General features: G+C 38.2%; 1 protein-coding gene across 15 annotated transcripts in view; it reads right to left on the reverse strand.

Moving 5' to 3' along the window:
- Positions 1-21,533, reverse strand: part of CNTLN (centlein) — a 331,587-nt gene that overhangs the window by 227,755 nt on the left and 82,299 nt on the right. The window lies entirely within an intron of this gene.

Genomic DNA, 21,533 nt, shown 5'->3' on the forward strand with positions numbered 1-21,533 from the left:
GGAGATGCAATATAGTCAGTATCCCCGCTCCCGGATCAGTGGCCCCTAGATGGGAGGATAATCACAAAAATAGAGATCTTCTCCAAGGAGCAAGTCAAGCACTCCATCCAGCCTGAATATCCCACACCAAGTAGATGAGACCACAGAACAATGGGTTTTGAAAACCAGTGGTATACATGTTGCTTCCTAGGTTGCTAAGTGGTAAAGAATTCACCCAATGCAGGAGACACAGGAGACGTGGGTTTAATCCTTGGGTCAGGAAGATCCCCTGGAGGAGGAAATGGCAATCCATTCCAGTATTTTTGCCTGGGAATTCCAGTAGACAGGGGAGCCTAGTGAGTGACAGCCCATAGGGTCGCAAAGAGTAGGACATGACTGAGCACACATGTATGGGTCTCATGTTCGGAAGAGCTAGAGAGCTGCAGGAAACAGAGTTTCCACTTTTAAAGAACATGCACAAAATCTCACACAGTCTGAATTTCAGTGGAGATACAGTAGGACAGGAGCCTGGTTCAGATACTCCTGCTGGTCTTGCAACACCTCCTGGAAAGGCAAGAGGCAACTGGGAATGCCTTGGGCACAGAGATGTTGGAGACAGTCATTCTAGGGGAGCTGTTCTACTGCAATAACACCAGCACTGGCAAGCACTATTTTGGAACCCTCCCTCTACCCTATTAGCATGAGAGGATGTCCCACACATCTGCAGCTAGCACCAGCTGCAAATCACCCCAGGCTGCATGGACAGTCATGCAGGGATCCAGCCCTAGGCCTTCCTGGGACATACAGCCAATGACACAGGAAGCCTACCTTTTCCTCCAGCAAGCCCACAGCCACTGCATGCGGCACAGTCTCACAGCCAACTGGGCCAGAGGCCAGCTCTGCCTAACAACACATTGACAGTAGTCAGCCCCACAACAGTGGAAGGGTACATGCTGCCAGCATAAGGAGACCCCTAAGGTACACAGCTCTGGTGATCAGAGTGTGCTACCAGACCCCTTCTCCTGACTGACCTAATACAGAGAAATAAACAGAGAATACAGAAAAATGAGGAGACAGAGAAATATGTTCCAAACAAGTAACACAAAACCTCAGAAACAGAAAAAACAAAGTGGAGATAAACAATCTACCTGAAAAGAGTTCAGTAATAGTCAAAAAGAGGTTCAATGAACTGGAGAGAAAACTGAATGAACATAGTCAAAATTTCTTTAAAAATATAAATAAAAATCAGAGCTGAAAAATACAATGACTTCAATGTTAATAAAAAATACAGTAGAAGGATTCAACAGTAGATTAGATGATACAGAGTAATGGATGAGCATCTGGAAGACAGAGTAGTAGAAATCTCCCAGGGAGAAAGGAACAAAATAAGTTTTAAAAAGGAAAATATTTTAAGAGACCTCTGAAACAACATCAAGCATACTAACATTTGCATATAGGGGTGCCAGAGGAGAAGAGAAAGTAGAAGGGAACTTATTTTAAAAAAATACCCCAAATTTTCTTAACCTGGGAAATGAAACAGATATCCAAAGCCAGGAATCACAGAGATGTCTCAGAACCAAGACCCCAAAGAAGTCCACCCGAAGGCATATCATAATTAAAATGGCAAAAAAATAAAGAGAGAGTCTTAGAAGCAGCAAGAGGAGAGCAACCAGTTAATTATACAGAAACTAACATAAGGCGATTAGCTGACTTTTCAGCAGAAACTCTGCAGGCCAGAAGGGAGTTACACAATATATTTTGAAGTGATGAAAGGAAAAAGTCTACAACAAAGAATACTCTACCTGGCAAAGATACTATTCAGATTTGAAGGAAAAGATAGAGTTTTACAGACAAGGAAAAGTTAAAAGAGTTTACCAGCACTAAACTGGCTTTACAGGAAATGCTAAAGGGACTTCCATAAGCAAAATAAAAAAAAGACTACAACTAGAAATATGAAAATTATGGAAAGAAAAAATCTCACTGGTAAAGACAAATACACAGCAAAGGTAGTAGATCAGTCACTGATTAAGCCAGTAGGAAGGTTAAAAGACAAAAGTAGTAAAATCATCTATTTCCACACTAAGCAATTATTACAATAAGTAAAGGATACAAAATTTAAAAGAAGTTTAAAAAAAAGACATCAAAAACATTAAATATGCGGATGAGTGGAGTAAAAATGTAGGGTTGTTAGAAGCCACTGAACTGGCTTCTGGTTCAAGATGGCAGAATAGAAGGATCTGCACTCATCTCCTCCTGATAGAGCACCAAAATTGCAACTAGCTGTTGAATAACCATCAACAGGAGAGCACTAGAACCCACCAAAAAAAGATACTCCATGTCCAATGACAAAGAAGAAGCCGCAGCAATCACAATAAAATCAAATCCCGTAACTGCCAGGTGGGTGACCCACAAACTGGAGAACAATAATAATAAAGAAGATCTCCCACCGTTGTGAAGATTCTGAACCCCACTTTAGGCTTCCCAGCCTGGGGACTGGACAAAGGGACTGGAAATCCCCATGGAATCTGACCTTGAAGGCCAGCGGGATTTGATTACAGGATTTCCACAGGACTGGGGGAAACAGAGACTCCAGTCTTGTAGGGCACAAACAAAATTTTGCACGCCCAAGACACAGAGCAAATGAGCAGTGATCCCACAGAAGACTGAACCAGCACTTGCTAGTGCTGGAGGGCATCATGTGGAGGTGTGGGCTGGCAGGGGCTTACCACAGGGATAGAGGCACTGGCAGCAGCGAAGGCCCCCCTTGATGTAAGCCCTCTTAGAGGTCACCATTAAACCTACCACAGAACATGGAATGGTGCTCTGCCTCACACATGACAATATACATGCCCCAATGCTGTTCTCCCAGAACATCCCACCCTCACCTTCTCCCTCAGAGTCCATAAAATTGTTCTATGCATCTGTGTCTCCCATTCTGTCCTGCACATAGGGCTATCATTACCATCCCCCAAATTCCATATACATGCATTAGTATACTGTATTGTTGTTTTTCGGCCGGGGCGATGGGATGGCCCAGAGGGATGGGGTGGGGGGGGGGTCCAGGAGGGGGAGCACATGTGGGCCCATGGCTGATTCATGTCAATGTGTGGCAAGGGCTATTACAATGATGTAAAGTAATTAGCCCCCAACTAAAATAAATAAATTTATAAAAAAAATAAAAAAAAAAAAAAAACCTACCACAGAGCCCATAGATCCCAGGGCTGGGTAACCTCAGGCCAAATAACTAACAGAGAGGAAGTACAACCCCACCAATCAGCAGATAACTGGATTAAAGTTTTACTGAGCAAGGCCCTGCTGACCAGAGCAAGGCCCAGTTTTTCCCATGGCCAGTCCCTCCCATCAAGATGCTTACACAAGCCTCTTAGCCTCCTCCATCAGATGGCAGAAAGAAGAAGCAAAAAGAACCACAATCCCACAGCAGCTAGAACAAAACCACATTACAGAAAGTAAATTAGAATGAAAAATGCAGGAAGTTATGTCCCAGATGACAGGACAAGATAAAATCCCAGGAAAACAACCAACTTAAGTGGACATAGGTAACCTTCCAGAGAAAGAATTCAGAATAAAGATACTGAAGATGATCCAGGATCTCAAAACAACAATGGAGATCATACAAGAAATGTTTACCAAAGACCTACAAGAACTAAAGAACAAACAAACAGAGTGAATAATACGCTAGAAAGAATCAATAACTGAGGCAGAAGAACAAATAAATGACACGGAGGACAGAATGGTGGAAATCACTGGCACAGAACAGAATATACAAAAAAGAATGAAAAAAAAAAAACAATGAAGACAGCCTAAGAGACCTCTGGGACAACAATGAATGCACTAACATTCACATTATAGGGGTCCCAGGAGAAGAAAGAGAGAAAGAAAGGACCTGAGAAAATATTTAAAGAGACAACAGCAGAAAATGTCCCTAAGATGGGAAATGAAATGGTCAACCAAGTCCAGGAAGCACAGAATTCCAGGCAGGATAAACCCAAGAAGGAACACACAGAGACACACAGTGATCAAACTGACATAAATTAAAGACAAAGATAAAATACTAAAAGCAACAAGGGAAAAATGACAAACAACATACAAGGGAACACCCACCAGGTTACCAGCTGATTTCTCAATAGAAAATCTACAAACCAGAGGGAATGGCACCATATATTTAAAGTGAAGAAGAGGAAGAAACGACAACCAAGAATACTCTACTCAGTAAGACTCTCATTCAGATTTGATAGAGAAATCAAAAGTTTTCCAGACAAGCAAAAGTTAAGAGAATTCAGCACCACCAAATCAATTTTACAACAAATGCTAAAAGAACTTCTCTAGACAGGAAACATAAGAGAAAGAAAAGACCTACAGAAAATAAACCCAAAACAATTAGGAAAACGGTAATGGATTAAATGCACCAATCAAAAGACAGACTGGCTGGGCAGATGAAAACAAGTGCATGTATGCACTTCCACTCACCACATCACTCTGCTTGACCCCTCAAACTGTATGTAATTATTTTATATTGTTAGGTTAATCATATTCCCATTATGGCTTGCAATTGTAATTATCTTTTCTTTGGGGTCTCACTATCGATTGTGAAAACTGATAAATATATTTTACTATTGTGATTATGTAACTACCAATCACTTAATACCATTGTATCATGATTGGTCAGCAGAAAAATAATAGAATTCTATATCACCAAAATTACCATTTAGTAGAAAAACCTATAATTACTTTCTAAAATCCAGATGCATACTGAATTATCTTGGAATTTTTTGAAAAATATAAATGTCCAACTATTTCTTTTTTTTCTTCAAAGCTCCAGTTATGTTTCTAATGAACAGCCATGTTTAAAAACAACTGGACTATATGATGATCTTTTACTAGTTTAACTTTTCCTATTTCATATTCAGTGTTCCCATTTCGTTTAGTTTATGTTTCCCAATTTCTCCATCTCTTCTCTTTTTGATGTTTTTTCTCAAGCCTTTCCAAGCATAGTAGAAAAGCTTTTGTATGCAGAGATATAAGTAGTATGTATAATATATATACTTTAGAAGACTTATGAATTCTTGCCTAACTAAAATTTTTTATTTCACTTGTTTGATTCCACAACTTAAATTCCACTTGTTTGACTTTCATATGAATAGAATGCTAGATTTCTAATTAGAAAAAAATAGATAAGCAACAAAGGTTTACTTTATAGCACAGGGAACTATAGTCAGTATCTTATAATAACTTATAATGAAAAATAATCTGAAGAATAATATATGTGTATATGTATAATGAATCACCTTGCTGTGCACCTGAAACACTGTAAGTCAACTATGCCTCAAATATACATATATATATATAAATATATATCTTAAGAAAAAAAGAATGCATTGAACTTAAAGAGATCATCAAGTTAAATTAATCACATATATATACGTTGTTATATAGAAACCTCATGGTAAACACAAATCAAAAGCCTAAAATAGACACACAAAGGAAAAAGAGAAAGGAACCCAAATGTAACACTAGAGATAGTTATCAAATCATAAGGGAAGACAGCAAAAGAACAAGAAAAGAATGAACAAAAAAGAACTACAAAAACAACCTCAAAGCAATTAACAAAATGGCAATAAATACTTGGCTATTAAATAATCACTTTAAATGTAAATGGACTAAATGCTCCAGTCAAAAGACAAAGAGTGGCTGAATGGATACAAAAATAAGTCCTATAGCTATGCTGCCTATGAGAGACTCACTATAGATCTAGACACACACAGACTACAAGTGAGGGGATGGAAAAAATAATTCCACAAAAATAAAAAGAAAGGTGCGCTAGCAATACTTATGACTTTAAACACTGTAACAAGAGACAAGAAAGGACATTACATAATGCCCAAGGAATCAAAAAGATATAATTGTAAATATATATACACTAAACATAGGAGCTGCTGCTGCTAAGTCGCTTCAGTTGTGTCCGACTCTGTGCGACCCCATAGACGGCAGCCCACCAGGCTCCCCAGTCCCTGGGACTCTCCAGGCAACAACACTGGAGTGGGTTGCCATTTCCTTTTCCAATGCATGAAAGTGAAAAGTGAAAGTGAAGTTGCTCAGTCATGTCCGACTCTTAGCGACCCCATGGACTGCAGCCTACCAGGCTCCTCCGTCCATGGGATTGTCCAGGCAAGAGTACTGGAGTGGGTTGTCTCAAACATAGGAGCACCTACATACATAAAGCAAATATTAAGAAACACAAAGGGAAAGATTGAAAGTAATATGATAATAGTGAAGGATTTTTAACACAGCACTTATATCTATGGAGAGATCATATAGGCATAATTCAATAAAGAAACACTGGCCTTAAATGACACATTAGATCAGATGTAATCAATCAATGCATATAGAACATTTTATTCAAAACAGTCATCAAAAAAGGGCCTAAATAAATAAAATCAGAAATAAGTAAGGACAAGTTAAAAACAGCATCACAAAAATACAAAGGACCATAAATATTACTGAGAAGAGTTATACCTACAAGAAAATGAACAACTTAGAAGAAACAGACAAATTCCCAGAAATACACAAACTCCTAAGACTAAATCAGGAAGAAATAGGAAATATAAACAAACCAATTAACAGTAATGGAATTCAATCAGTAATCAAAAAACTCCCCACAAATAAAGTCCAGGTCCAGACAGATTTAAAAGTGAATTCTACCAAGTATTTCAAGAACAGTTAACACCCATGCTTCTCAAACTATTCCAAAAAACTGCACAGGCAGGAATGCTTCCACACTCATTCTATGAAGTCAGGATTACCCTGATACCAAAATCAGACAAAGAATCTAAAAAAATAAAATTACAGGTTAATGTCACTGATGAACATAGATGCAAAAATACTCAACAAAATATCAGTAAAACAAATTCTACAATACATTAAAAGGATCATGAAAAGTGAAAGCTGCTCATTCATGTCTGACTTTGTGACCCTATGGACTATACAATCCATGGAATTCTCCAGGCCAGAATACTGGAGTGTGTAGCTGTTCCCTTCTCCAGGGGATTTTCCCAACCCAGGGATCGAACCCAGGTCTCCCACATTGCACGTGCGTTATTTACCAGCTGAGCCACAAGGGAAACCCCCATGATCACGTGAGATTTATCCCAGGGATACAAGGATGGTCAATATCCACAAATCAATGTAATACACCACATTAAAAAACTGAAGAACAAAAATCATATGATGAGTAGATGTAGAAAAAGCTTTCGACAAAAATTCAACAACCATGTACAATAAAAACTCTCCAGAAAGTGGATATAGAGGGAAATTACCTCAACATAATAAGAGCCATATATGACAAACCCACAGCCAACATAATACTCAAAGGTAAAATGTTGAAAGTATTTTCTCTAAGATAGGGAACAAGACAGAGATGCCAACTCTCACCACTTTATTCAAAAAACTATTAGAATTTCTAGCTACAGCAATCAGACCTGGAAAATAAATAAAACCCGAATTGAAAAGAAAAAAGTAAAACTGTCACTGTTTGCACTTGACATGATAGTACAGATAATGCTAAAAGAGCTACCCAAAAACTACTATAACTAACATATGAATTCAATTAAGTGCAGGATACAAAATTAATATACCAAAATCTGTTATATATCTATATATTAACAATGAACTATCACAAAGGGAAATTAAGAAACAAAAGCAAAATAAATAAATGGGACTACATCAAACTAAAACACTTTTGCACACTGAAGAAAATAATTAACAAAATGAAAAGGCAACATACTACACGCTGCTGCTGCTGCTAAGTCACTTCAGTCATGTCCAACTCTGTGTGACCCCATAGACAGCAGCCCACCAGGTTCCTCTGTCCCTGGGATTCTCCAGGCAAGAACACTGGAGTGGGTTGCCATTTCCTTCTCCAAGGCGTGAAAGTGAAAGTGAAGTCGCTCAGTCGTGTCCAACTCTTAGCGACCCCATGGACTGCAGCCTACCAGGCTCCTCCATCCGTGGGATTTTCCAGGCAAGAGTACTGCAGTGGGTTGCCACTGCCTTCTCCGAACATACTACATGGGAGGAGATATTTATACACAGTATAACTGATGAGAAGGGGTTAATATCCAAAACATACAAAGAATTCGTACAACTTAATATCAAAAACTGATTTAAAAATGGGCAGGTGATCTGAATAGATATTTTTCAAAAGAAGACAAACAGATGGTCAATAGAAACATGAAAAGGGGCTCAACATCACTATATAAGGGAAATGAAATTAGGTACCACCTCACACCTGTCAGAATGCCAATCATCAAAAAGACAACAAACAAAAAGTATTGGAAAGGATGTGCACTGTTGGTGGGGTGTAAATTGGTGCAGCCATTATGAAAAACAGTACAGAGGTTCCTCAAAAAGTTTAAAATATAACTGCCATAATGATCCAGCAATTTCTCTTCTGGGTATTTAACACAAAGAAAACAAAAACACTAGTTCAAAAAGATAAAAGCATACTAATGGTCACTGTAGCATTATTTATAATAGCCAAGTTATGGAAGCAACCTAAGTGCCCATCAATAGATGAATGGACAAAGATGTGATATATTTATTTATATATATATATATATATATATATATATATATATATACACACACACACACACAATGGCATATTTCTCAGGTATAAAAAATAAATCTTGCCACTTACAAGACCATGAATGGATCTAGGAGGAATTATGCTAAATGAAATAAGTCATACAGACAAAGACAAATATCATATGATATTTGTACTCACTCACATGTGGCATCGGAAAAACAGAACAACAAACAGAACACTCACGGATACAGAAAACAAATGGGTATTGCCAGAGAAGAAAGGTCTAGGTGAAGTGGATTAAAGATACAAATCTCTAGTTCTAAAACAAACAAACTACAGGGATGCAACATACAGGATAAGGAATAGGGTCAATAAGAGCGTAATAAGTTTATATGGGGACAATTGGTTTACTAGACTTACCATATCATTCCATAATGTATATAAATGTCAAATCACTATGTAGTCCACCTGAAACTAATATTATATATCAAGTATATTTCAATTTAAAAAAAGAAGGAAAAGCATGTCAATAATTAAAGAGGACAAATGCAGACGGCAATAATAATACATTAAAAATTTTAAATCAGAATTACAATAATTTAGCATAGTAAGTTTGACTTTTAGTATAATAAGGACAATGAACTAGGGTAACAGAGAAAGAGATGCCTTGTGTTAAGGAACTGCGCAGCAAAGGAAGGTTGCTTGTTGCTATGGAATAATTAATAAATAAGTCCTTAGAGGTGTATCTGGGTGGAGACTTAAAGGAAGGAAGTGAGAATCATGGAGCTTCTGGTGTATGCGTGTGCGCTCAGTTGTGTCAAACTCTTTGCGACCCCATGGACTGTAGCCCGACAGGCTCCACTGTCCATGGGATTCTCCAGGCAAGAATACTGGAGTGGGTTGCCATTTCCTACTCCAGGGAACCCTCCCCATCCAGGGATCAAACCCGCATCTCTTGCATCTCCTGCACTGGCAGGCAGATTCTTTATACTAAGCCACCTAGGAAGCTCTCATGAGTTTTTTACACCACAGGACCTGTACCAAGTGCAAAGCACTGAGGCAAGAGCATAACTCAAAGAACAGCAAGCGTAAACTGACACTAGTCCCTCATGAAAGCTCATGCATTAGATAGCAGCCTGCAGAGTCATAGGTAAATTTAAGTTTCTGATATGCGTTCCCCAGCAGCCCTTGTTATCAACAGTCTCCCCTGTCTTCCAACACTTCTCCCTCTTGTGCGCCCCTTAGATAAGACCCTCTGTGGGGCTTCCCTGAAAGCATTCCACCCACAAACATTAATAAAGGCAAATGCCCCAGGTCTGTCCTTCTCTGGAGCACTCTGCCTTGACCTGCTGTCCCTTGCAGCAGGCTAAGTACTTCCTCCAGGACCTGTAAGTAATAAATTTTTCTATTCCAACTTTTCTTGTGGTCTGCTGTTGAATCATGGTTCACTATCCATCACTCTGTGGTCTACTTAACACAGGGTTAAGTGTTAATTTGACAAATGTATAACAGCTACCAGTTAGGAGTAAGAATGGGAAACAAAGTTTCCCAAGTTGGGAATTCCTTGGCAGTCCATTAGTTAGGAGTTGGTGCTCTCACTGCCAAAGTCTTGAGTTTGATCCCTGGTCAGGTAACTAAAATCTCATAAGCTGCTCACATGGCCAAAACTTAAAAAAAAAAAAAAAAGCTGACAATTGAGTAAGCATAAAATAGTATTCTAGGATACTGTGACAGTAAGTGAGGCAGAAAAAATAAAATAGGATGACTACCAATTAGTATTAAGCACAGAGGTTAATGGTCCTAAATTTAAATTTACATAAGACCAGTCATCATGTTTTAGAGTTTTTCTCTAGCCATGTTTAGCCCTCTAGATGTAGGATGGAGAGAGTTGGAATAAACGTTTGAAATTTTGTAAACAAGCTATGACTACTATTTTTACTATTTTGCTAATTTTCTCTTTACTAGGCATTAACAACATGTTTAATGCATGATCACGATACACTGTCTTCAACCAGGCTTTCCTTTTACTTGTGCTTCTTTTATTAATAATGAAACTAAACATACTTTTAGAAATTGAAATGCCTTTCCCCTGTAAATTTGCCATTGTCTGTCAATATATCTACTATTTTATATCTTACTGTTTTTATTGATTTATAAAACTATTTTATATATTAAAAACATATGCCCCTTGCCTATCACTTGTCACTAACATACAATCTCAAATTGTCACTTGAATGTGTAATTTACCATTATAAAACCATAACTATTGTAAAAGAATGCTCTTCTATTTAAGGTATACTTGACTCATGAACAATGCAAGTTTGAACTGTCAGTGTCCACTTACAGTGGACGTCTGTCAATAGTAAACACTGTAGAACCACAAGCCCATGGTTGGCTGAACTATGGATGCAGTGATACCAAGAACATGGAGGCTGACTGTAAATTATACAAGGATTAACCTCCGGTCATTCCAGGGTCAACTGTATATGGATCAAGAGAAAAACTGAGGGCTTCTCAGGTGATGCTAGTGGTAAAGAACCTGCCTGCCAATGAAGAGACATAAGAGATGCGGGTTCAGTCTTTGGGTCGGGAAGATCCCCTGGACAGGGCATAGCAACTTGCTCCAGTGTTCTTGCCTGGAGAATCCCATGGACAGAGAAGCCAGGAGAGCTACAGTCCATAGCACTGCAAAAAGCTGGACACAACTGAAGTGACTTAGCATGCACACATACACACAAGAAAAATATTAATAACTTCAAATCCCAAACAGCAGGGCATAATAGGGTTTAGCCAGGCAGAAAGGCCCAGGTTGAGACGGTCAATATATTAATTCCAGTCAGAAACTTACTCTATAAATTCCTTCCTGAATATACTATGAATCTATTTTTAACTTCTCAGGAATTAAACTTACACAGATAAATTCTTTCTAATTCACTCACTTCTAAAATACTGACTATCATCAAAATAAATTCTGATGGTCCTTTTAAATGAGATAATGGAAAAGTAGACTATATGCCACCAACCCCAAACAAAGGCATTCCTGCTGCTTCCAAATTAGCTTGGTACCAGAGCAATTATCTTCTATGATATGTGTATGTACATAACTCACTCACACTCTAACTCAGTGCTATTCACAGTGTGGGTCACCAAAGAAGAAGCATCAGCATCACCTAGGAGCTTGTTAGAAATGTACCATCCTCCGCCCACCCTGAAAGTAGAAACTGTGACGGAGGAGCCCAGCAATCTGTGTTTGACAAAAAGATGCTACGGACTGAATGTTTCATATCTGTATGTTGAAGCCCTAATCCCCAGTAAGAGGGTATTCATAGGGAGGGCCTTTGGAAAGTCATGCGAGTAAGGCCCTCAAGAATAGGATTAGTGGGAGAGATTAGAGAGAAAGATGAACTCTCTCTCCTATCATGTGAGCATACTTCAAGAAGGCAGCTGTCTGCAAGAGAGCTCTCACAGGAATGTAGTTGGTAGGCACTTTGATACTGGGTTTCCTCGCCTCCAGAGCTACAAGAAATAAATGTTTGTTGTTTAAGCCACCCATTCTATGGAATTCTGTTATAGCAGCCCAAACTGACAAGAGACAAAGCCTCAGATAATTCTAACACACACTAAAGTCTGAGAGTCCCTGAAATAACTAAATGACACATTTCTCAACCGATTAAGGAGAATAATATTGAAAGGATAGTTCATAAATGAAATATGAATCTTCACATAAACTTTCAAAGTTCAGTTCAGTTCAGTTCAGTCGCTCAGTCGTGTCCGACTCTCTGCGACCCCATGAATTGCAGCACGCCAGGCCTCTCTGTCCATCACCAACTCCCGGAGTCTACCCAAACCCATGTTCATCGAGTCGGTAATGCCATCCAACCATCTCATCCTCTGTCGTCCCCTTCTCCTCCCGCCCCCAATCCTACCCAGCATTAGGGTCTTTTCCAATGAGTCAACCCTTCGCATGAGGTGGCCAAAGTATTGGAGCCTCAGCTTCAACATCAGACCTTCCAATGAACACCCAGGATTGATCTCTTTTAGGATGGATTGATTGGATCTCCTTGCAGTCCAAGAAACTCTCAAGAGTCTTCTCCAACACCACAGTTCAAAAGCATCAATTCTGCGGCGCTCAGCTTTCTTCACCGTCCAACTCTCACATCCATACATGACCACTGGAAAAACTATAGCCTTGACTAGACGGACTTTTGTTGGCAAAGTAATGTCTCTGCTTTTAAACATGCTATCTAGGTTGGCCATAACCTTCCTTCCAAAGAGTAAGCGTCTTTTAATTTCATGGCTGCAGTCACCATCAGCAGTGATTCTGGAGCCCAAAAAAGTAAAGTCTGACACTGTTTCCACTGTTTCCCCATCTATTTCCCATGGAGTGATGGGACCAGATGCCATGATCTTAGTTTTCTGAACGTTGAGCTTTAAGCCAACTTTTTCACTCTCCTCTTTCACCTTCATCAAGAGGCTCTTTAGTTCTTCTTCACTTTCTGCCATAAGGGTGGTGTCATCCATATATCTGAGGTTATTGATATTTCTCCCGGCAATCTTGATGCCAGCTTGTGTTTCTTCCAGCCCAGCGTTTCTCATGATGTACTCTGCATATATGTTAAATAAGCAGGGTGACAATATACAGCCTTGACGTACTCCTTTTCCTATTTGGAACCAGTCTGTTGTTCCATGTCCAGTTCTGACTGTTGCTTCCTGACCTGCATACAGGTTTCTCAAGAGACAGGTCAGATGGTCTGGTATTCCCATCTCTTTCAGAATTTTCCACAGTTTATTGTGATCCACACAGTCAAAGGCTTTGGCATAGTCAATAAAGCAGAAATAGATGTTTTTCTGGAACTCTCTTGCTTTTTTGATGATCCAGCGGATATTGGCAATTTGATCTCTGGTTCCTCTGCCTTTTCTAAAACCAGCTTGAACATCTGGAAGTTCACGGTTCACGTATTGCTGAAGCCTGGCTTGGAGAATTTTGAGCATTACTTTACTAGCATGTGAGATGAGTGCAATTGTGTGGTAGTTTGAGCATTCTTTGGCATTGCCTTTCTTTGGGATTGGAACGAAGACTGACCTCTTCCAGTCCTGTGGCCACTGCTGAGTTTTCCAAATTTGCTGGCATATCGAGTGCAGCACTTTCACAGCATCACCTTTGAGGATTTGAAATAGCTCAACTGGAATTCCATCACCTCCACTAACTTTGTTCGTAGTGATGCTTTCTAAGGCCCACTTGACTTCACATTCCAAGATGTCTGGCTCTAGGTGAGTGATCACACCATCGTGATTATCTGTGTCGTGAAGATCTTTTTTGTACAGTTCTTCTGTGTATTCTTGCCACCTCTTCTGGATATCTTGTGCTTCTGTTAGGTCCATACCATTTCTGTCCTTTATCGAGCCTATCTTTGCGTGAAATGTTCCCTTGGTATCTCTAATTTTCTTGAAGAGGTCTCTAGTCTTTCCCAATCTGTTGTTTTCCTCTATTTGTTTGCACTGATCGCTGAGGAAGGCTTTATCTCTCCTTGCTATTCTTTGGAACTCTGCATTCAGATGAGAATATCTTTCCTTTTCTCCTTTGCTTTTCGCTTCTCTTCTCTTCCCAGCTATCTGTAAGGCCTCCTCAGACAACCATTTTGCTTTTTTGCATTTCTTTTCCATGTGGATTTTCTTGATCCCTGTCTCCTGTACAATGTCACGAACCTCTGTCCATAGTTCATCAGGCATTCTGTCTATCAGGTCTAGTCCCTTAAATCTATTTTTCACTTCCACTGTATACTCATAAGGGATTTGATCTAGGTCATACCTGAATGGTCTAGTGTTTTTCCCTACTTTCTTCAATTTAAGTCTGAATTTGGCAATAAGCAGTTCATGATCTGAGCCACAGTCTGCTCCCGGTCTTGTTTTTGCTGACTGTATAGAGCTTCTCCATCTTTGGCTGCAAAGAATATAATCAATCTGATTTCGGTGTTGACCATCTGGTGATGTCCACGTGTAGAGTCTCCTCTTGTGTTGTTGGAAGAGGGTGTTTGCTATTACCAGTGCGTTCTCGTGGCAAAACTCTATTAGCCTTTGCCCTGCTTCATTCTGTACTCCAAGGCCAAACCTGCCTGTTACGCCAGATGTTTCTTGACTTCCTACTTTTGCATTCCAGTTCCCTATAATGAAAAGGACATCTTTTTTGGGTGTTAGTTCTAGAAGGTCTTGTAGGTCTTCATAGAATCGTTCAACTTCAGCTTCTTCGGCATTACTGGTCAGTGCATAGACTTGGATTACCGTGATATTGAACGGTTTGCCTTGGAAGCGAACAGAGATCATTCTGTCGTTTTTGAGATTGCATCCAAGTACTGCATTTCGGATTCTTCTGTTGACCATGATGGCTACTTCATTTCTTCTAAGGGATTCTTGCCCATAGTAGTAGATATAATGGTCATCTGAGTTAAATTCACCCATTCCAGTCCATCTTAGTTTGCTGATTCCTAGAATGTCAACGTTCACTCTTGCCATCTCCTGTTTGACCACTTCCAGTTTGCCTTGATTCATGGACCTAACATTCCAGGTTCCACCTCAATGATATATTTTATAACAAAAAATTCCAAAGATGACCATGTTACAGTTTTGAAGTTGAAAAAAATATCACATTTTAAAATATATATAGAGATTTGTCCAGCAACTCCTCCTGGTGGCACCGGATGTCTAACATTTTCCTAACAGGAAAATGCTCCCAAGAGAAAACAATGCTACAATATGAATACAGTATTTTTTACTTGGAATAATATAATTAAAACAATCGCTTTGAGTTTAAAGATCATCAACCTATCTGGTCAATTCAATTAATATACAGTCTATGTATTTACAAGACATAAAAAAAGGTTACTAAAAATAAAGACACTGTCAAGAAGTTGATGATGATCAATGACTGAAACAAACTCCTGTTTAGCTAATTAGAACCACTGATGTGCAATAATGATATGAGCTAAGAATATCTGCAGACTTCTTTACGATGAAAAATGAAGTGAAAAGAGGCTGTCAAATTTGTATGAGTTTAAAGCTCGAATCACTTTTCCCAAGAGTATGACCCATTTAAACATTTAACATTGCTGTACTTAGCCACATGAATTATCATGCTAACTTTTTTCCATTTTTCTAAACTCAAAAATCTGAGAAATTATTCTAAATCATTAAGAAACAAAATTTTACTGTGTTATAGACCATGCCATATATTATACAATATGACAGGATCATATTTTCTGGGCTTGAGCCCATTTTTAATGAGATGTCAAAAATGAAATATTAGATCTAAAAGAAACATTTAACTATAAATGAGGCAATGATATTGGTCTGAATTAGAAAACAAAGAAAATAAGAAAGCAAAACTCACTGATGTTAATTATTTTTAATTAATAAATAACACTGATGCAAAAAAATAATCACTGTATTAACATTTCCTTTAAGAACAGAATCTATTAAAATGTATATTTTATTCTTATTAAGGGCTTTCCATTTAAATGCATTCTCAATTTCTATTAAGCATTAAAATTCTAAAACAGTAACACTAATAAAAATGGAAGTTTAGGGAAATGAGAACTATACCATTACAAGTTATTTATTCTTTTATCCACAAACTGCTTTATAACTATTTTCTATTTTGAGTATGTATAGTAAATTACTAGAATGGTATCGATGAATAATATAATAATAAGATAACTTGAAAAAGACAAAAACTTTAAAAACTTAACACAAATATTTTTCCACAGTAAAACCAGCTCTACAAAAAAAACTAATATTCTAAATGAAAATAAATTACTAAGTCCACAAATCCTAATCAACTCTGGTACAAAAATATTTTAAAGCTCCAAGTATACTTGAAATATCTATTTTGTCTAAGATCAGAAGTTAATTTTTATTATATAATCCAGAATGCCTATTATATTTTGTTTGTATGTCTAATACCGCAACACAGGTTCAATCACTGGTCAGGAAACTAAGATCCCACATGCTGCATGGCATGGACAAAAAATAAAAATAAACTATATTTGAAAGCCAAAATTTGTGCTGGAAGAGTCAGCCTGAGACATGAAAAATTATTCTTTTTACCCTGTTCAATCAGGTAGCTCCAAACTAGAACAAAGAATAAAATCAGGCTACAATATCTGAATCCGAATTTTTAAAATTATGGAGTTTTGATGAACTCTTTAAACAAAGAAGCAATAACTTAACAGAACTAACAGAATAGATTTAATACATGACTAAACAGTATACTAGATAACATCATTTCTAAGTACACAAAGTTGAAACTCAAAACAAAATCTTCTCTATTTTATAGTTGGAAATTAAATGACCTTATTTAGTTTCTGATTTTCTTGTTCCTTTTTTAAATCACATCCCCAGTTACTTCTATATATATTCAACATTTATCTAAAATATCCATAAAAGAATTAGAAAAGATTATGTTATATGTCTTTAATAACTGTGCAAATATTTTTTTACCCAGAATCAAGAAGTCTCTTACAGTGTTCCAAAATATCAGCACTTCAGAACAGACTGTTTTAACATCTGCACATCACCAGGGCTGCCTCCAAGGATTTTTAAATGATGCCTGCCTGTGCTGAATAAAGTGCTAACTTGCACCTTGCATTTCAAACTGTGTCCTGAGCAGCCATCCAGTTGGTACAACACCAGCTGAATTCCCACAGGCCACTGTTCACTCAGGCTTGACTGCAATTATCATGTCAATATTTTGTGCTCCGATATGCAGATATGCACACATGCAAGCTGCATAATACCTTCTTCTCCATGGAATGTTGACTTATGTTCAATGTTCTGGGAATTTTTAATGAAACTAGAAATAAACTTTCACCAAATGAGGACAATTACAATTATTTTCCCTTAAAATCAAAAATTATATTTCTGTGTCACCCTCTGCCATGCATAAAAGGAATAATTTTTAAGTAACTTTGCTTCACTAGAATTTCAAAATTTTTCAATTTAAAACTCTTCATAAAAGTTAACAGACTATTTGTCAAGCTTCTTGCATCTATACTAAGAATTTTAATGTGTTTCTTCATACTTTATTGGATGTTCTTTTACCTTAAACAGTAGAGCACTTTCAATTAAACACCCTTCTGTTAGTCCCTTTGACCATCTTTCCATCCATCCACATCATTGCCTAGGCATTCATGGCTGTTGCAACAAGAAAAGGGCTCAGCAAAAACATATTTATGTCCTGTGTGGAGCTGTCTAGCAGCACTGCTGCCAGATGGAAGAATTCTGGCAGCTACACTTCTGGGGTCTCCAACCAGCCATGCTACTACCATGCTCCAAAATGCAACCCTTTTGCAGGCTGTGTTGGCTTAAAACACAAGGGACAGCGTACAACCATACAGCAGCTGTGCAATCCATGTGTTTAGGAGTGGAATTGAGCATGAGGGAGGTTTTCTCAATCATGAGAATATATATTATAACCTTATAACAACAGCCTGCTTATTATTAAGCACCTAAACTTTAACTATAAACATAAATATGAGATAATCTCTCATCCTCTATGAGGTTAAATCTTTAAATAAAAGTATTTCAAGGATATAGCATGTATATCTTTAGCAAATATGCAATAAATACTAAAAATCTTCTTACTTCTTCAATTCTTTTTTTATGATTACCATTTTTCAAGACAGTTTCCAGTTTGAAAAAGTGAATTCTTAAAAATAGAAGAGTACAAGAAAACAATTATTGAGAAGCCTATCAGACTATAAGTATAGAATGCTAAAAAGAAAGCAAAACATATTTTTAAAATTTATACAAATATAAGGTGTTTGGATATAAAAACAAATAGGAAAATAAAGCAATATCTATAGGTTTCATTTGAAAGCATGTATGAAACAATATCCGATGGATCATCGAAAAAGCAAGAGAGTTCCAGAAAAACATCTAGTTCTGCTTTATTGACTATGCCAAAGCCTTTGACTGTGTGGATCACAATAAACTGTAGAAAATTCTGAACGAGATGGACATACCAGACCACCTGACCTGCCTCTTGAGAAACCTGTATGCAGGTCAGGAAGCAACAGTTAGAACTGGGCATAGAACAACAGACTGGTTCCAAATAGGAAAAGGAGTACGTCAAGGCTGTATATTATCACCCTGCTTATTCAGCTTATATGCAGAGTACATCATGAGAAACGTGGGGCTGGAAGAAGCACCAAGTTGCAATCAAGATTGCCGAGAGAAATATCAATAACCTCAGATATGCAGATGACACCACCCTTATGGCAGAAAGTGAAGAAGAACTAAACAGCCTCTTGATGAAAGTGAAAGTGGAGAGTGAAAAAGTTGGCTTAAAGCTCAACATGCAGAAAACTGCATCTGGTCCCATCACTTCATGGCAGATAGATGGGGAAACAGTGGAAACAGTGGCTGACTTTATTTTTTTGGGCTCTAAAAGCACTGCTGATGGTGACTGCAGCCATGAAATTAAAAGACGCTTACTCCTTGGAAGGAAAGTTATGACCAACCTAGACAGCATATTAAAAAGCATAGACATTACTTTGCCAACAAAGGTCCGTCTAGTCAAGGCTATGGTTTTTCCCGTGGTCATGTACGGATATGAGAGTTGGACTAGGAAGAAAGCTGAGCACTGAAGAATTGATGCTTTTGAACTGTGGTGTTGGAGAAGACTCTTGAGAGTCCCTTGGACTGCAAGGAGATCCAACCAGTCCATCCTAAAGGAGATCAGTCCTGGGTGTTCATTGGAAGGACTGATGTTGAAGCTGAAACTCCAATACTTTGGCCACCTGATGCGAACAGCTGACTCATTAGAAAAGACCCTGATGCTGGGAAAGATTGAGGGCAGGAGGAGAAGGGGACGACAGAGGATGAGATGGCTGGATGGCATCACCAACTCGATGGACATGGGTTTGGATGGACTTAGGGAGTTAGTGATGGACAGGGAGGCCTGGCGTGCTGCGGTTCATGGGGTCGCAAAGAGTCAGACACGACTGAGCAACTGAACTGAACTGAACTGATGAAACAATAAAAGTATTAACTTTGATAAACTCTAAACATCTTCAATTTGAGATTTAGATATATGTTTGAATTTGAGTACTTAACTTCAAGTACAACATACATTCTTTTAAGAATTAAAAATTTAATATTAATGAACTATTATAACATCAAAAAGGAGTTACTTTTGGAAGCCTATCATCTGGAAGATGCTAACTGGCTTTTCTCAAGATTCTCCAAATGCAAACTTAAAAGATACTTAAACTATAACATGGTGTGGAGATGATGGTGATAATTATAACGCATTTACTCAAAAACAACTCACTATTGTCATTTCACAAAAATGAAAACTAAAGTTAAAAAAAATAAAAGAAAGCTAAGGCATATAAAAGTAATTATTTTGCCTCGAATCATACAACAAGCAAGTGGTAGAGTCAAGGTTCCAAACCAAGTGGTTCTTAACCATGTGTTCTTAACCATGAATCATTAAAAATAACTTCTGTACAGAAGTTCTAATGAAAGATGTATAAATTTTTCCCTGTCTTTAAACCTGTTAAATATTGAATCTCAGATTTTTTTCATCCTGAAAGATAAAAATATTCACCTTTCTAGTTTAGTGTCTCTTCTGGAATGTCAGAATTGCCTGTGAATCTGTGTTAAAATGCAGATAGTCCAATCTCATCACAAACCTTGATAAATCACATAGAGATCATGAGTAAATTATAGCTCAAAAAGCTCTTAAATGAATCTACTACTCAGTAAAGAAAATACTGATATAAATAAGTCTTTTTTCAATCTGTAACTCCTCAATGATTAAAATTAAATGAGACATTGCTTACACATCCCTGATCAAAGTTTTGGCCACTTGAGAGAACTTTTAAGTATCAATGTCAAATTTGAGTACCTACTACTGGAGAAGTTTTTAATTAGGTGCTTCTCTAATTCCTCAACAAACTCTTTTTAAAGTCTTCTTAACAGATGTGAGGCCTTGAGAATTTACGTAAGGAAGAAATGGAAATAATGCAATTTAAATTTCTGGTCTGTGTGACGTCTAAGTCTATGACCTCAACCATCCGTCATAGACTGAAAGTTTGTGTCTTTCAGTGTCAATCCCTAGCATGACGGTATTCAGAGGTGCAGAACTGGGAAGTAATTAAGTTATGAGAGTAGAGTCTTCATGAATGGGATTGTGCTTAGTCACTCAGTCATGTCCAACTTTTTGCGGCCCCATGGATTGCAGCCTACCAGGCTCCTCTGTCCATGGGGATTCCCCAGGCAAGTATATTGCAGTGGGTTGCTATGCCCTCCTCCAGGGGATCTTTCCAACCCAAGGATCGAACCCAGGTCTCCCACATTGTATGCGGATTCTTTACCGTCTGAGCCAGCAGGAATGCCCATGAATACTGCAGTGGGTAGCCTATCCCTTCTCCAGGGAAACTTCCTGACACAGGAATCAAACCAGGGTCTCCTGCATTGCAGGCAGATTCTTTACCAGCTTAGCTACCAGGGAAGCCCATGAACAGGACTGGTGCCCTTAAGCGGCAATGAAAAGACCAAAGCTCTCTCTTCTTGCCACATGAGGATATAAGAAGTTGGCACCCTGCAACCCATAATAGGACTCTCACCGGAATCTGACCATGTGGTGGCACAGAACCTGATCTTGTGCTTCCAGTCTTCAGAGAGTGAGAAGCAAATATTTGCTGTGTAAGTCACAGAGCTTATCAGTCAGTTCAGTCGCTCAGTCGTGTCCAACTCTTTGCGACCCCACAGACTGCAGCATGCCAGACATCCCTGTCCTTCAACAACTCCCAGAGGTTGCTCAAACTCATGTCCATCCAGTCGGTGATACTGAGTTTATGGAATTTCGTTAAAATAGACTGAGCTGAGAGACTATCTTTTCCCACTGTCAATTTGAAAATTCCTGACGTTAAAATTTAATCTTAAACAG

This window comes from Giraffa tippelskirchi, chromosome 1, assembly GCF_054371585.1.
Source record: "Giraffa tippelskirchi isolate mGirTip1 chromosome 1, T2T-mGirTip1v1.2.pri, whole genome shotgun sequence".
In the NCBI taxonomy this organism is placed as follows: Eukaryota; Metazoa; Chordata; class Mammalia; order Artiodactyla; family Giraffidae; genus Giraffa; species Giraffa tippelskirchi.